The 17315-nt window shown below is 42.7% G+C and overlaps 1 long non-coding RNA gene across 1 annotated transcript; it reads right to left on the bottom strand.

The window, feature by feature from the left end:
- Nucleotides 1-2196: 2196 nt before the first annotated feature.
- LOC131273563 (uncharacterized) lies at nt 2197-16788 on the bottom strand. Its single transcript, XR_009180812.2, has 3 exons — nt 16668-16788; nt 10133-10275; nt 2197-2832 (listed from the first exon to the last, which is right to left on the bottom strand). It is a non-coding gene; the product is annotated as an uncharacterized lncRNA (long non-coding RNA).
- Nucleotides 16789-17315: the final 527 nt, after the last annotated feature.

The following is a 17315-nucleotide window of genomic DNA, read 5'->3' as shown; positions in this document are numbered from 1 at the left end:
CACTCCTTGTGCATGGCAGCTCTGTGTGTAGGCCAGCTCACCACACAGGCCAGGAGGCCCTGGGTTTGAACCCTGGACCCTCCCATATGGTTGGTGGATGCTCTATCAGTTGAGCCACATCCACTTCCGTATAGTGCTTTTTCACAATGCTGTCAAGCCCTCTCTGCTGGGCCAGAACAGTTTATTCAACAAATGGTGCTGGGAGAACTGGATAGTTATATCCAAAAGAAAGAGGACTTCTATCTCACACTTTATACAAAAAAGTAACTCAAAATGGACCCAAGACCAAAATGTAAAAGCTAGAGCCACAAAGCTCCTGGAAGAAAATGTAGGGAAACATCTTCAAGATCTTGTGGTAGGTGATGGTTTCTTAAACCTTACACTGAAAACATACATCAACAAAAGAAAAAATAGATAAATGGGACCTCCTCAAAATTAAACACTTTTGTGCTCTGACTTTTCCCAATGAGAAAGTGAAAAGGCAACCTACTCATTGGGAAAATTTTTCAGAAACCACATATCCGATAACAGTTTGATCTCCACATTAAATAAAGAGATCATATAGCTCAACGATAAAAAGACAAACAACCAGATTAAAACATGGGCAAAGACTTGAACACAAATTTTTCCAAAGAAGAAATACAAATGACTAAAAAGCGCATGAAAAGATGTTTAACATAACTAGCTATTAGGGAAATGCAGATCAAAACTACAATGAGATATCATTTCATGCCTTAAGGAATTATTTAAAAAGGTGAAAACTACAAGTGCTGGAGAGGATGTAGAGAAATACGAACTCTCCTTCACTGTTGGTGGGATTGTAAAACAGTTCAGTGTTTCCTCAGGGAGCTAAATATAGAACTGCCGTATGATCTGGCAATTCCTCTACTGGGAATATAGTCAGAAGAACTGAAAACAAGGATGCAAACAGATATTTGCACACTGATGTTCACAGCAGCATTAATCACAATTGCTAAAAGACAGAAACAGTCCAAGTGTCCATCAATTAAGGGATGGATAAGCAGGTTGTAGTATATACATATGATGGGATACTACTCAGCTGCAAGAAGAAATGAACTTGGCATGCATATGACAACATGGATGAACCTTGAGGTCATTATGTTGAATGAAATAAATCAGACACAAAAGGACAAATAGTGTATGGTCTCACTAATATGAGCAAAATAAGATGAGTAAGCTCATGGAATTCAAGTCTAGAGTTTGGTTAATAGGAGATAGAATTTGTGTCAAGAATGGAGAACTGTGCTGAATGTATTAAAATGTTTAATAAAAGGAATTGTAAAGGTGGGGAAATGGCTAGAGTTGATGGTAACACATTATAGAGAGTATAATCTACACTGCTAATTTATAAATGTGATTATGGATGAAAGAGATAGTCTAAGGAGGTCAATGCCATTTGAAGGACAGCTAGAGGGTAATCTAGGGACTGTGTAACAGTGATTTCAGTGATAGACAATTTTGTGGTTAATAGTACAAACATGAGAATATTCTTTTACTACAAGATGTTGAGAATATGGAGATCCATGGGGAAGATACAACTAATGTATAGACTATAGTTTACAGTAATATTGTTACAGCAATAACGAAGAAGATACTATATCAATGCCAAGGGTCAAAAACAGGGAGTGTGATGGGGTATGGGATCTTTCCTTTCGGACTAATGAAAACAGTCTGAAATGGACTGAGCTGATGACAGCGCAACTCCGTGATGAAATTGAGAGCCACCGACTATGCACGTTGGGTGGACAGTACAAGGCAGGGGACTGCATCCCCCAGTGAGCTGCGCGGTGAAGGAGGACTGTGGTTAGAGGACAAATAGGAGAAAGTTCTCTTGTAAACTGTGACAAACATACAATACTAATACGCAGTGATAATAATAGGGTGGTTTGTGGGAACCACAGCAATATAAAGCATGGGCTGTAGACAGCAGTAATAATTATGGGGTCTTCTTTCACCATTTGTACAAATGTGACACTGCAAAGTAAGGTGGTGGGGGGCGATGTATGGGAAGCCTGGCTGGTCTGCACGATGGTTTTGTAAACTCACAACTTCTCAAATAAAAAAAGAAAAAAAGAAAAAAGCAAGCAAAGAGGTCGGAGGCCTTGCGACGGCCCTGCCCTTCCGGCCCTGGCCTGGGCGGCTCGCACACGGCCTCAAGGGCGGCCTCGTCCCCTCGGCGCCTGGGAGTCTCTGCACTTCCGCTCAGAAGAGCTCCTTCAGGAGGGGCGGGCGGCAAGACGCGCTCGCTGGGACCAGCCGTGTTCAGCACACACTAGTAATTTATTGAAATATCAAAATCAAAGGGCCCAGGCCACACGTGTTTGGCAATGAAACGCTGTGTGGATTTTCTTGGTCAAAATGGCCTCCTTTGCCCTTTTCCTGTGAAGCCCAGGCCCTTGAAGACGGGAGAGGGAGCAGCCCGTCCTGGGGAGCCACCCGCCTGCCCCCCGAGCCCTCGACCACAGGGCAGAAAGAATCACCATGGCGTCTACCCAAGCCCAGGGAGACGTGGATTTGTGGAAAACCACCCGAAACTGCACAACTTCAATCCAGACTTCTTGACAATTAATGTATTTTAAATGAGAAAGAGTGCCAGTCCGTGAGATGATACGTGAAAATGAGGCACCCCAGGTAGCACAGTCCTTGGCAAAGGTGGAACGGGGGGTCGGTCCTTTTGGGGAGCAGCTCAGCGTCACGCCAGTGTCCAAGCCCGGCTCCTGAGCCCTGCCGGCCACGCGCTCTGACAGGAGCCTTCGCCCTCCCCCGCCTCCAGCCAGGGGCAGCCTCCTTCATCACGTGTGCGCCCGTGTGCTGCGGGAAGAGGAGAGCTTTGTCACAAGAGAAGCGGGTCACTTACTGGAAATGTTTGGGCTGCAGGGGCTCTCGAAAACCAGGACATATGTTATTTAAGGGGCCACTATTTTATTGTCCTCAGGACAGAATGAAGCACATAGAAACACACATGCACATACGTGTGCCCAGTACATACATGCTTTCACACTTGTACATGTGCACACAGGCACACACATGACACACATGCATGCAGCACATGCACACATATCCTTGTCCTACTCACTAGAAAATATGGTATTGGAGAATGACAGAAACAGGAGGGACAACAGACCTTTGACAAGACATTTGTGCATTGTTACACCGTGATTCGGATCTAATCCTCTCATTTCCACATGACCCATCATATAATAATGGGAATTTGGGAATTAAAAATAATCCAACAGAGCTCACCTTTCACTCCATTGATCAATAGTACTATCTGAATAAAATCTTTAACTCAAAGGCCTCCTTTAGCCTCTAAAATGGAAAAAACAAAAGCCTTTGCCATTTCATCAGTGTTTCAGCCCCATAGCATTTGCCCTTACTCAGGGATCGATTCCTCATGCAATTCAAACTCCCTTCGAATTCATCATTTTGGCGACTGCTCCCAGACATTTTCACTTGGAGTCAGCTGGCAGAGTCTCTCCACGCTACTTGCCTCCCACAGGTGGAATGAAGCTTTTTCCAATTGTTTTTGGCTTATCCTTGTGGTGAAGATGTGACACCAATGTATTGGAAGTAGAGCAGAACTCCACCTTTGGGCTTCAATGGCTATTTGAAGATACATAGTTTGGAGGGTCCTAGTGGGGCAAATCTAGTCCTGGTCCAAATTGGTTCTCTGGCTCAGGCAGTTTGTCAACTAGCCTGGCACCAGCTCTGTGAGGTTTAGAGGCACCTCCCCTTCCTGCCAGGGCTTCCATGGGGTTCAGAGGCTGTCCCCACAGCATCCATGTGTCTGGAAAAGAACATGCGTGACAAGCCCAGGGTCAGTCACAGGTTGACCAACCCACCCCAAGAAGATTAACTGACCACGTTTAAAAGTTCAAAATGAAAAATGAGTTCCATGGATTAATTGTAAATTCTCATGTCTTAAATTGCCTGCATTGGCTAGGTGGACTTCCATGGGGGAATGGCACTTGCTTAGCATAATAAATTGGTAATTTGGGTCACCTTTAAGAATTAGGAAAAAGGTTGCAACATCCATTATTTTCTCTCTCTTAAATTTGTACAGTCCTTTTGAGTTTATAAGTGAGTTCACGTACAAGTGAGTTTCATTCTGCTTTCAGGTTTGGAGCACTGAAGTGACTTGATGTGACCCTTAGTAAACTGCCTGCACGCTGTGGGTGGATGAGTGTGGGCTCCACTTGAGATGGAGCAGGTGTAGGATCCCGCTAGGTAACCTGCCACCTGCCCCAGCCCCTTTAAAGCCAAAAGGCCAGGGATGGGACCGCTGTCCCTCCCGAGAAAGCATGCCCTGTCCATGAAGCTCGCTTAGTGGGCCATGGCACCCTCATCCCAGTGGCTGGCTGCTGAGGCCTTCTGGCTGCTTGGGGAAGTCGCCCTGCCTACGCTGGGTCATGGAGCCAGGGGCAAACCTTCTGGGAACCTTGGTGAGACTCCTGTCCCCAGAGATGGAGCCAGGGGCAAACCTGCTGGGAACCTTGGTGAGACTCCTGTCCCCAGAGATGGAGCCAGGGGCAAACCTGCTGGGAACTGTGATGAGACTCCTGTCCCCAGAAATGGAGTCCAGGGGCAAACCTGCTGGGAACCCTCATGAGACTCCTGAAAATGGAGCAATATCACGGCATTCTCAGCCCATAGGATGGTCTGTGCCCTAACTCTCTAGGCCAGACCCAAGACTATGAGATCCCCCTGAGGCATTTTCCCTTGAGGTGCCTGGAGGAGTAGCTCCTTTAGCGTCCGCTTGCCAGGCGTGTAGGGTGAGCTGCATGTGGCAGAGCAGATACAATTCCTTCAGAGATGGTGTCTGCCTGCAATTCCCCCACCTTCCCCGGCACAAATGGTACTTATTACCGTCTTGTGCGTTAATATGTTGTGTTCATGAAGGTTTCATAACTGCCATTTCCACATCCCTTTTCCAAGTCATACTAACACTGTGTGGCAGGTGTGACCTCGTTCACAGATAAGAAGACAGGCTGTAGACTCCTCGAGGGCAAGGAGCTTGTCCACCAGGGCATCACTGTGTCCACACAGCCAGCCATGCTGCAGGTGTGCAGGGACCATCAGTAGGCTGGCCAAGTACATGAGTGGTGGGCGAGGTCCAGGGGCAACCTGCAGAGTCCCCACAGTGGGTAAGGGCCAGACTTGACCAAAGGTGACCTGTGGGGGCTCCCACAGTTGGTAAGGGCCAATGTCCAGTTCCTGTCTGAGAAACTAGATTATCCAAAGATGGCTATTTTGCTTTATTTGTCAAATATTTTGTTCAGTGTTTATTTGTAACTCTTACCATTTTAAATCTAAGGGGAAGCTTATTAGCACATTATAAATAAATAATTAGTGCTGTAAATAGAGCCTCTTCCAAAGCTAGCTTATCTCCAGGAAATAAAGAGGTGAGATCTATACCCCAGCGACTCTACGAGGGTCGGCTCCCTGTCTGCTTCCCATCCTCTCATTGCAGGATGAGATGTAAGCTGAGAAAGTCCGGGTAATTAGACACACACGTGCCACCTTAGTTGTCTCAGTTTTTCACACAAAAATATATGCTTGGCTTGAATTATTTGCTAACCTCTATCATAGTCTTTGAGTTTTAAAAGGAGAAATAGATAATAAAGTGAAAGTCATTTTGAGTTGCATGCACGTGTGTGTACGTCTTAAGAATGAATGTGTGTGTGTTAGTCTGATGGGTGTGTGTGTGTGTGTGTGTGTGTCAAGAAAGGGCATATTGATATGGTAACACAGAAATAGCCTCCTGCCTCACCAGCATCTCTTCTTACCTGAAAACAGGCCTCTTCAGAAAAGGGTTAATTGTTGGTTTAATTTTCAATTATACTGACTTTCAAAAAGTGATTAATACAAGTATTTTTTAGATTGGTATTAAGAGATGCTTTTGGGGGGAAAAATTTCCAATTAGACTTCCAAACTTTATACTTCGTATTTACAAAATGAAATCTTTTGAAAAAGAATAATGAGTCTCTGAAAATGAGATTGACAGATACCAGTGAATGCTACAATCATTTTTGTTCTACAGAAATGCTCATGATTTTGCATGGTTTCTCAAGCATTACCTTACAATAAAGGATAGTGTGGGGTTTTTTTGTTTGTTTCTTTGTTTTGCTTTTACTACAGATATTTTCCCATTAATCCTTGGAACAATAATTAAAAGGTCTTACTTCAGTCTAAGCCACTTTGTGGGGGTACACATGTATCTGGGCTCTGTTGTGAGTGGAAGGGCTCTGAGGCCTGGAGGTGGACTCGGGGGGAATCCCCCCTTCCCTTGTACTGGGATGATCCCAGCCTCTGAGTCTCAGTGACTATCCCTGGAAGATAAAGACAATGGACTCCCAGGGCTGCTGTGAGCCTTAGACGAAATGCTGTCAAGAAGCTCCTAGCAGAGTAAACTGGCAGGTATCCAATAAGAAGCATACTCTTATTCTAAGGAAAGTTTATTTTCCTTCACTAATTATTCACAGCTTACTTTTATCAGTAACTATAGTTAGAAAGTGTATGAGTAGCTAGTCAGTATATAAAACTGAGTATTTGGTTTTTTAATGGAAAAATCTACCAGTTATGAAGAATGTCAATCACACTTAATCACCTGGATATGTATTTGGAAAAAGGTCAACCTAAATTTTGGAAATATGAAGAGTTTGTTATTGAGAGTTAAGAATTAACAAATGATTATGATAAAGGAATCATTATATAGATTTTTTTAAAAAAATTCTCCAGTGTATTATAAAAAAGCCAAAAATTAATACCTGGAATTACTAAAACTGGCTAGACTGACTTTACTCTTTGGATATAACTAGGACCTGCTACTGTGATGATTTTTCTAGACCAATCTCACCCTTGTATATGGATATTTCCATTGAAATGGTAACCACTCCACTGTCCTTTGTTTGAAATCCAAAACCCCCCACCCCCTGTATCAGGAATTTGTCCTTGAGGTGCATCAGGCCAGAATTTGCTTTTCTTGGTATAGAGTTTTTAATGAGCATCATTTTCAAAATGTTTGCTGGACCAGACATATTGACTCACTGAAAATTAGTGGCGTTTTTTATAGAAATCTATTCTCTTCTAAGAGAATAAATTTTACTTACAAAATTCTTAGGAATTTTTGGTTATGAAAAGGATGCACTTAATTTTCTAGATATTTATTTGGAAAAAATGTGAGAGTCCCAGTATTGTTATGGTTCAGAAATAACTTTCTGAATTTGATTGAAGACACCATTTGAAATGGAGATAAATTTCATTTCATGTTGTGGGAAATAAAGTTTTGATCTAGGTACTGTTTAAAGTAAATTCCATTTCTAACATTCTATTTTTCACCACAATCACTGTCTTGAAAAGCAAGGAAGGAAACACTGAATTGGCAAGCCTTCTTGGGACCAACTTTAATTGAAACTGACTTTCTCAGGAAGAAATTGGCTGAAGCCCTGTATGAATGATGTGTTAATATTCAGGCAGTTTCATAGACCACATCTTGTTAGAAACAGGACAACAACTTCTGATGTTTTTCAATGGACTCCCTGGTGGAATTTTAGTTCTATAGCGTTCTTTTCCAAGTTTTCCTCAGGTTGTCACATAGTGGGTTTTTTTGCTTGGGGAAGGGTGGCTTGGCGTATGATGTGTTACACATCTTTGATACAGACATCAAGGTCAAGAGAGGAAATGCCAGTTCAATTTTACAAAAATGTTCTTAGCGTGTCTTAACAAAGAACGGTGTACTCCTTCAAGCACCTGCTTCTCTCCAGTCCCTCCGTCCGAGGAGCCTCCTTGGGTTCTTGCAACCTTTGGCCTAATGGCCATGTTAGGAAAGTGGGCCAGTACCTAAAGCCTTATTCCATCATGTTTATGGTTTTCTGGGTTTATAAATTACAGGCTAATTGATAAAATAATCAAAGGAAGATCTATTCTCACAATTAATTATACAGACAACAGAATGTCTTAGAAACAAATAAAAATGAGGTGTGGGTCTGTAGGAGAGCTGAGACTGGAATAATACTTGGATTCCCCTACCTTTTCTGTGAAGATAAGCATGGCTGCCAGCTTTTAATTCACTCAAGGCAGAGACGTGAGCAAAAGAAGCAAGAATTTGAAGGGAATAAATAGACACATGTGACTAAAGAGGAAGGTATTCCTGTAGTTGTCAGAGTGCTGGTTTGAGATTAATTGGTAATGGGTCTTGAAATAGTAAGTTATGTTTCTTAGACAATGGCAAATCTTCTAAAAGTATGTCGTATGTGTAAAGATACTAAAAATAAACATGTGGTTATGGTATTTGGACCAACGGGAATTTAGAGATAGTAGAGCATGGATACATAGGCGGCAGAGAGGACCAGACAATGCTGCTAATACTGAAATGTGCTAAAAATAAGGGTGAAAGGAGGAACCCTGTGTGACAATAAGCTTGGTAATATTGAGGGTGTGAAGAGGAAATTTCAAGGGGAAACACCATAACACAAAGCCTGAGAAATAGCAAAGTGATGATACCACTCATCAGAAGGGGAATAAACCTAAGAACATAGTGGAAAACCATTAATTGCAATTCTGATATACTGAATTTGAAGTCATAGCCAAGTTATGGAGGATCATTTAAAAGGAGTTTAGAAATGTGGACTCTCTGTGACTCTGGATTAGAAACATGTACTTGAAACTCATCTCTGCAAGGTTGTTAGGCTGAAGATGCAGGTTGCAAAAAATCTCTGAGGTAGAAAAGTGTGTGGAGAGAAAGGTTTATAGACTAAGCCACTTTGAAGGGATAGAAGGTAAAGGAGGATTCATTCACCTATTGACCTCATACCAAAGCTCTATGTATAATTTAAAAAAATGAATACAGTTTTGCCTTTAAAGAGTTCACAGTATAATGGGGGAGAGAGAGAGACTCTACAATATAAATACATGTCAATAAAAGAAAGAAGAGTGGCTGACAAAACAGGAAAACACCCATCAGAAGTTGGGGTCATACAGCTGAAGAAAGAGTTTTGAGAAATGACTTGTTTGTGGTCTACAGACTGTAGGAGGTGGAATGGGAAAGAGTCTATCCTTTATGAATAAGCCATTGTTCATGCAGAGAAGAGTTTTGTTAGCTGTGGTGGGAGGCAAACGCTTGACTGAAGAGTAGTGAATTCCCAGGTAACCAGAGAGCCCTGAGGGGAGTGCGTCAGCCTTCGTGGGGGCGGGCCTGGCACTTAGAGGGTCCTCTCTAAATCCTAATGACTCTTGTCCCTTAAAGAGTAAGTGGGAAGGTGGAGGAGAACTGACGCTAAGAAAACAAATGTGGAAGTATTCAGGAAAGGAAGTGAGAAATCGGGCTCTGTCTCCTGCAGGGCCGTGGTGAATTGTTATTAGTTTTGGCTTCTTTATCCTTGTTATTTTGCTTTGCTTTGTTTTTCCCCAAGATTTTAAAATATCAGAAAATGGAGAAGCATTTTGAATACATATTGACAGGAAAGGACTCCCGGGCTTAACTCCCAGTGGTGGGTTGCGGGGTGGAGGGGGAGCCCCGTGAAAGGGAGGAGACACGGGGAGAACTGGGATGTGCAGGGCATTGTGGTGGAGACGGGAGAGTTCTTCTCTCCAGGGTAAGGTGGGAACCAGGGCCACCGTGAGCAACGAACCCCGGGAGCCCGGAGGAGCCAGCGGCCTTCCCAGGCCCGCCCGGACTGCGCCCAGCTCGCGGCGCTCGTGTCCGTTGTCCGTCCACCTCCTCGCGGGAATGAGCTGAACATCACATGTACATGAAAGCAGCCAGAAAAGTAAACGTGAAAATGAAAGAAGGAATCAGTCCACAAGCAATGACCCACATTTCTGAAGTCAAAAAAGCTCTGAAAACCAAGTATTTTTTCATAAACTAACTCACCTGGTGGCAAAATATGACCTACACTGATGAGGGGCTATTTATCATCGTATTTTTTATCCTGCTTGGTACGATGTTTTGCAGGAGGCATATTAATGAATTAGGTTATGGATTCTGCATGGTATTATATTTATAAATTTCCCCAAATTCCAAGTTCCAAATCAAATCTGATCCAGGGGTTTTAGATAAGGCGCTATAGACCTGCATTATTACTTTGAAGAAAACAATTAGCTCTCTCATTACCTTAACCCAGAAGCCATTCCAGCTGACAAAACCCAGCTCTGGTCTGTTACGGCCTCCTGTCCCGTGTGCGCACACCTGCCTCCGTGGCGCTGGTAGTTCTGTCATGCGGCTTCTCTCCAGGGCCAGGGCCAGGCGCCCCACTTCTTACGACACCATTGTAGAAATAAGGGAGGAAGGCATACCGTGACTGAATTCGTTATTTTAAGATAAGATTTAGAGGTTATAAATAAGGTTTATTCATATCATTCAACACTAAAGTTAATTTTAGCCTTAGGGTTTGTAGATGCACTTGAAACATGAGGAACAGAAAGCAAGCAAGCCTACAGAGCTTCAGGAGAGAAGACGCAGGAACCTGGGAGCATCCTTCGTTTTTACCGGTGTGAGAGAGAAATTACGTTGCTCACATGAGCTAGAGTTTAACTGTGAGCCTTGGGTGTCTGAGACTGTCGCTTTGGACACAGGTTGTCAGCTAATCCCTGCCCCAACCTTCTTTTAAAATCTTGAGCAAAACCCTTAAATGCCCTAAAAGATGCGTTCAGATTATGTAGGGTGACCGAACATCCCAGCATTTATGCCTCTGTTCCAGGAATAGTTCTCAAACATTTCCTGGCCTGAAAGATAAACTACACGGTCCCTCCACCTTCGTCCAAGGAGTTTTGATCTCCCTGTTATCCCCTTTTATATAGCCATTGTTTCTCTAGAACACAGGCACACCGCGTTTTAGCAGCTGTTGGAGAGAACAATGTTTTAAAGAGTATTTAAAAAGACGTCAAGGGCTAAACAAGCGTAATGCTCTCTAATGATGTTTGCTGGAAAGATGCAAGGAGAATTTCAGCTCTTCCACCCCTGTACAAAGTGTTGCATAATTAAGTAGCACACTTGTATCAATGTGCAGGCAACAGTTAGTAACCAGCTTAGATTAATTTAGTTAGATTAATGAAATCTGCCAACAAAATCAAAAGCAACCGAAGCACTGACTGTCATGGCCATCCGTACATAATTCATTGGAAAGTTTCATGCGGGGCACTTTGGGGAGAAGAACCAACCGTCTTTGGGGGGATGGAAGTGGCCTGGAACAGGTGCGGTGACCTCGGAACGCCACGCAGGTGCAGCCAGACCGCGTGTCCAGCCAGCACGCGCTCCGCCTCGCCCCGAGCAGCGTGGACGGAGGGCAGCCCGGCCGGAGCCCAGGCCAGGGCCGGGGCGCCTCTGAGAGAAACCTTGGGTGGCGTGGACTTGCCCTGCCAGGAGGAACCAAAGGTTTCATAAATAGATACAGGCATCTGTGAATGCACAGGTTTTACTTTTGCTTTGAAGTGACTCAGAGCCCATTCCTGCTTAATTAGTAGCTGATGAGAGAAAGAATGAGAGAGAGAAAGGAAGGGAGAAAAGAGGGGAGGGGAGGTACGGAAAGAAGGGGTGGAGAGGGGAGGGGAGAGAAGCAAAGTCTTATTAGTGAAGTTCTCCTTTTTAAACTAAAATAGGCTGAAAGGTGAAACGAAGGGAGGGGCACGAAACTTGGGGAAACAGAAAACTGAACTACTGAATTCCTGGGTGGGAAAACCAGAGGCTGACATCTCTGTCCACGTTTTAATCAGCAGCCGTAAGGCTGATATTAGGCTCAGGAAACTGTCTTCCCCCATATAATCCTGGTGTTTTCAGCCTAAAATGGGTAAGGTGTATATATGAGAGAGAAATAGAAATATTCTGTGGCTCCTGATCTGCCAATGGTTTCACTTATTCATCATTCCATTATTCAACAATTTATTGAGCCTCTTATGCCAGGCACTGTTCTAGGCAAAGAAGACACGTAGAGTGGACAAGGCAAAGAAGCTTCTTAGGGAACTTAGTTTCTGCAGGGGGAGTTTTCCATTTTCTCTTCAGGAGTTCTCTCAAATATCTTTAAAAAATAGTTGTAATCTATAGCCTGTATTTCTTTCTTCTTTCCATTATATATCTCGTTTTTGGTGCCAATTTTAAAAGAGTATTGGGCCACTTTGTAAGTATTTTAAAAGAAGAGAAAGGCAAATTTTAAAGTTAAGTACTAACATTCAGGACTTCTGGTTTTTTATGCTGACAGCATAATTCATCTTTTGTCCAAGGGAGAAGCCCTGCATTCCTGTGGTCCTGGTTTATGCTGAAATGCTTTTCGCAGGTTTAGCGGCATCCGGTGCTGAGGGCTAGTGTCCCTTCCTTGGGCTGCATTAATTACCATCTGGGCAATCTGGAAGCCACAGCTTCCGGCTCCTTAAAGAGGCTGCACGGTCCAAGTTCTATTTCCAATCTGGAATTCCCTTCCTGGTGCCATTAAGTCTTTCTAGATTTTTCCAAATGATAGCTGTTGGTTTACGATTAAATCTATTAATCTAAGCCTACCATTTTTCTTTGTGGTATTCACATGGAGTTAGACCATATTTATGTTTTCCATCAGAGACTTTGTATTTCTTCCTTATACTTGAAGGAGGTAGTGTTTATGCTTCTCAAATCATGGGGAGAAAATGGCTAAAGTATCTGGGGTGCTGGTCAACCAGGAAGGCGTGGAAATTAGAGACAGGATAAGTGGGGGGAGGACAGGGCCATCCTTTTCGTTTTACAGCCAAGCTGGATGTGGGTACGCGGTTTGCTCGTCTATCAGTTGGTAAAAGACGACACAGTAAGTGCGTGAGGCTTCCTGGGAAGGTTTAACCAGTTGTTATGAGGGAAATAGTTAGAAAATTGCTCAGCATGTAGCAAGCCATATTTATCAGACACTGTTTTCACTTCAAGATGGGGAAGCATGGTCTGTATTAAGAAGATAAACATTATGGGTATTTGTCTTATTATGGTTGTTGGACATTACATATCCTGCCATACCCCACTGAATGGACTGGGGGAGAGTGTAAACTACAATGTAAACTATAATCCATGTGGTGCAGCAGTGCTCCAAGATGTATTCACCAAATGCAGTGAATGTGCCATGATGATGAAAGAGGCTGTGGGTGTGGGAGGAGTGGGGGTGGGGGGTGGGGGTTGTGGGAATCTCTTACATTTTTTAATGTAACATTTTTTGTGATCTAGGTATCTTTTTTAAAAAAAGGGCAATTCAACAAATAAAAAAAAAAAGGAAGACAAACAGATTAGGTTAAAACTTGGAACTGACTTGTATCTTACCTGTGTTTGCTTTGAGCAATGACAAAAGATTTAGCATGGCCCCTGACAGCAAAATAACCTAAATTACTGATATGATCTAATAAAACGATACAGAATTTTAAACAGCCACTTTGAACTAAGAGTGATATCACTAAGTTTCCTCTTCTGAGAGCTGCCTGGTAAACTCCTTTGACAAGATTCCATTTCCTGTTGTCTTTTTCTCGTTGACTACAGGATTTCTTGGTGTCTGATATGATGGAAGGGCCTTGTTTTTGTTTGCCAAGAGCTGCTGAGAGCAACATACCAGAAAGCTCTGGCTTCAATAGCGGGGTTTCATTAGAGTGAAAGTCTACAATCCTGAGTCTGTGCAAATGTCCGAATCAAGGCGTAGCGGAGAAGCTGTCCCCTGAAGGCCGGCTGCGGCCGTCCTGGCTGCGGCCGTCCTGGACTCCTGCCACGGGCAAGGCACCCGCAGCTCTGCTTCTCCTCGGGTCTCGTTGCTTCGGCTTCCCACTGCGCTCGCTGCAGCTGCCTCTCTCCCAGCTCCTTCTCTGGGTTCCGGGGTTCCTACTCTCCGTGACTTCTGTGTGTCTCTGCGTTCAGCCCTACACTTATAAGGGCCCCCACCAATCCCCTGGATGCCAGGCATTGTCTGTTCCCTGGATTTCTCATTGGGATTCAGGATCAGTCACCTTGACCTGCACCTTCGTTCCGTTTTCTGCCTATTGGCAGAGTTTCTCAGGGAAACTGACGTCCAAAATGCCCGGGCCAGTGTCAGCTTCCAATTGAAAAGATCACGAGTGTATCTTCTCATTTCTTACTTGGGCACAACTGATCCCAAGTTCATACTATGAGGAGAAAATATTAGTATTGTAATGACAGCTGCCACCCAAGCCTTCACCCCTTGGTTCCCAGGCCAGTACCCCTGGCCATGGGGAGACGGGGGTGTGCCTTTGTTGCTGGTAGGAATGGGTGCTGGATTTTGTCAAATGCTTTCTCTGCATCAACTGATGAATGCATGTGATTTTTCTTCTGTAGTCTGTTAGTATGGCAGATTACACTGATGTATTTTGGAGAATTGAAATAACCTTTCATCCCTTGAATAAACCCACCTCACCATGGTGTATACTTCTCTTTATATATGCTAAATCCAATTTGCTATTTTTTTGGTAAGAATTTGTATTAGTCAGCCAAAGGGGTGTTGATGCAAAATACCAGAAATCAGTTGGTTTTTACAGAGGGTATTTATTTGGATTTATTTGGGATAGAAGCTTATGGCTACCAGGCCATAAAGCATGAGTTACTTCCCTCACCAAAGTCTTTTGCCACGTGTTGGAGCAAGATGGCTGCCGATGTCTGCGAGGGTCCAGGCTTCCTGGGTTCCTCTCTTCCCAGGGCTTGCCTTCTCTTTCCTCACAACCAAGCTCCTCAATGTCCTTCTTCCTGGGGCTCCAACTCAAGACTCCAGCATCAAAACTCCAACAGCAAAACTCCAACTCTGTCCTTTGCCATGTCTTTTATCAACACCCTACTGCCGTGGCCCAATCAGAAGCCCTAATCATAATTTAATCACACCCAGGTACAGACCAGTTTACAAACATAATCCAATGTCCATTTTCAGAATTCATGTACCATATCAAACTGCTACATAATTTTTGTATCTTTGTTTATGAGGGCCACTGGTCTGTACTTGGCTTTATGCTAACATTGCCTGATTTGGTGTCAGATTAATTCTGGCTACACAAAATTATTGGGAAGTGTTCCCTCCTCTTCTTTTTTCTAGAAAAGACAAAGTATTAGTATTAGTTTTTCTTTAATCTTTAGTTAGGTTTTTCCGCTGAAACTATCTGGGCCTAGAGATTTCTTTTTTGAAGAGTTTTTAAATTACTAACTCAATTTCCTTAGAAGTCATGGGGCTAGTCAAATAATCTATTTCAAATTGGGTGACTTGTGGTAGTTCGTATTTTCTGAGGAATAGATCTATTTCATGTAAGTTGTCAAATTTATGCATGTAGATTTGTTTGTAGTATTTGCTTATTGTCCTTTTGATGTTTAGGCCCTCTAAATGATCCATAGTGATATTTTGTTTCATTTTTGATTTTAGTAATTTCTACCATCTCTCTTATTTTCTTTGTCAGTCTTGCTAGATGTTTGTCAATTTAATTGATCTTTAAAAAGATCCAGCTTTTTGTTCCATTGATTTTATCTATTGTGTATGCGTGTGCTTTCTTCTTTCTGAACTCATTTTTATTATTTCCATCCCTTTGCTTGCTTTGGCTTCTTTTGTTCTTCTTGTTTTTTAAGATTCTTAGATGGTTTGAGACATTTTCTCTTTGTACTTAAGAGTTTCTTAGTGTCTTGTATATTTTGATATGTTGTATCTTCATTTTTATTCAGTAGTATGCATTAAAATTTTTCTTATTTAATTGCTTTTTTTTTAAAGACACATAGATCACAGGAAATGTTACATTAAAAAATATGAAGTTCCCATATACCTCACACTCCACCCTACCCCATTCTTCCCACATCAACAACCTCTTTCATCATTGCGGCACATTCGTTGCATTTGGTGAATACATTGTGGAGCACTGCTGCACCACATAGATTATAGTTTACATTGTAGTTTACACTCTCCCCCAGTCCATTCAGTGGGTTATGGCAGGACATACAATGTCCAGCATCTGTCCCTGCAATATCATTCAGGACAACTCCAAGTCCTGAAAATGCCCTCACATCACATCCCTTCTTCCCTCTCCCTGCCCTCAGTGATGTGGCCACTTTCTCCACATCAATGCTACAATTTCTTCCATTGCTAGTCACAATAGTTCTATAACATAAGAAAGCAATATACAGATATATATTTATTTATTTTATTAAACTGTTAATAATTGGGAGAATATGAAATGAGCAAAGGATTTTCTACAAACAGAGGTCCAACTGCTGCCACATAATCATTCATGATATATACATATATAGACATAGGCTCACCAAACCAGGGGACACACCAACTTACCTGGCCCACCTCCAGCCAGAGTCCCAATTGGATGCAATATAAATCTATATACATATATCTAATTAGTGAACCTTTGTTAATTGAAGGAATACAAAATAAATGAAGGGTTTTTTATAAACAGGGGTCCAACTGCTAGATCCCAATCCCTCATGATATGCATACATTCATTCAAGAACTCACCAAACTGGGGACATTCCAACACACCTGGCCCACCTCCGGCCAGAGTCCTGAGTGGATGCAATATAAATATATACATGCATATCTAATTTAATAAGTCTATCCTGACAATTAGAGTGAGGAAGAAGAATAACAGAACCAGTCAAAAGTTTAAATCAATATTGAACAGAGTCACAAAATGAGAGAAGAATAGAACAGCCTTACATACAAACTCACCAACATCTAACTCTCAGCTGGGAAACCCCGAATCCGCAGCTGATACCAGAGTCTTGATTGGAAACTATGTCTGTGCAGAGCATCCTCTCCCAGGTGGGACTTCAACTGGCCTGACCAGGGACTGTCCCTTTTACTGAGCTCATAATCAGTGAACGTGAAACTATTGATGCCAACTTGTGAGTACTGCGTCAATTCCTGAGGAAGTGGCCAGCCTCCTCAGGAAGGAACACAGCACTTCCTGGGCAGCACATTCCACTCCCAAGAAAGTGGCTAGCATGCCCAGACAGGAACACAATACTCCTTGGAGTGCACCCTACCTCTTCTTATTAGTTACAAAACATTCCCCAATGTGCCACTGCTCTAATTCTCATCATTCCTCCTGACATATGAAAAGTGCCAACAGGCAAGGCATTCGTTGGCTGATTAACAAAGCTTCCTGCATGATTTTTCACTTTTAGGTTTGAACAGTAGTCACTAAATTTTTCCCCAATACAAATTGTCTTAAATTTTCCTCCACATGCATTTAGATCTACATCAGGCAGTGTTAAACTATTTGTCCCAACCTTCAAATGAAAATTTAGAAAACTCAAGAAGATAAAGAAAGCTTACTGTATTTACCTATATTTTTACTTTCTGTTGTTTGTTCTT

This window comes from Dasypus novemcinctus, chromosome 15 (genome assembly GCF_030445035.2).
Source record: "Dasypus novemcinctus isolate mDasNov1 chromosome 15, mDasNov1.1.hap2, whole genome shotgun sequence".
In the NCBI taxonomy this organism is placed as follows: Eukaryota; Metazoa; Chordata; class Mammalia; order Cingulata; family Dasypodidae; genus Dasypus; species Dasypus novemcinctus.
This window is presented reverse-complemented; position numbering and strand designations above follow the sequence as displayed.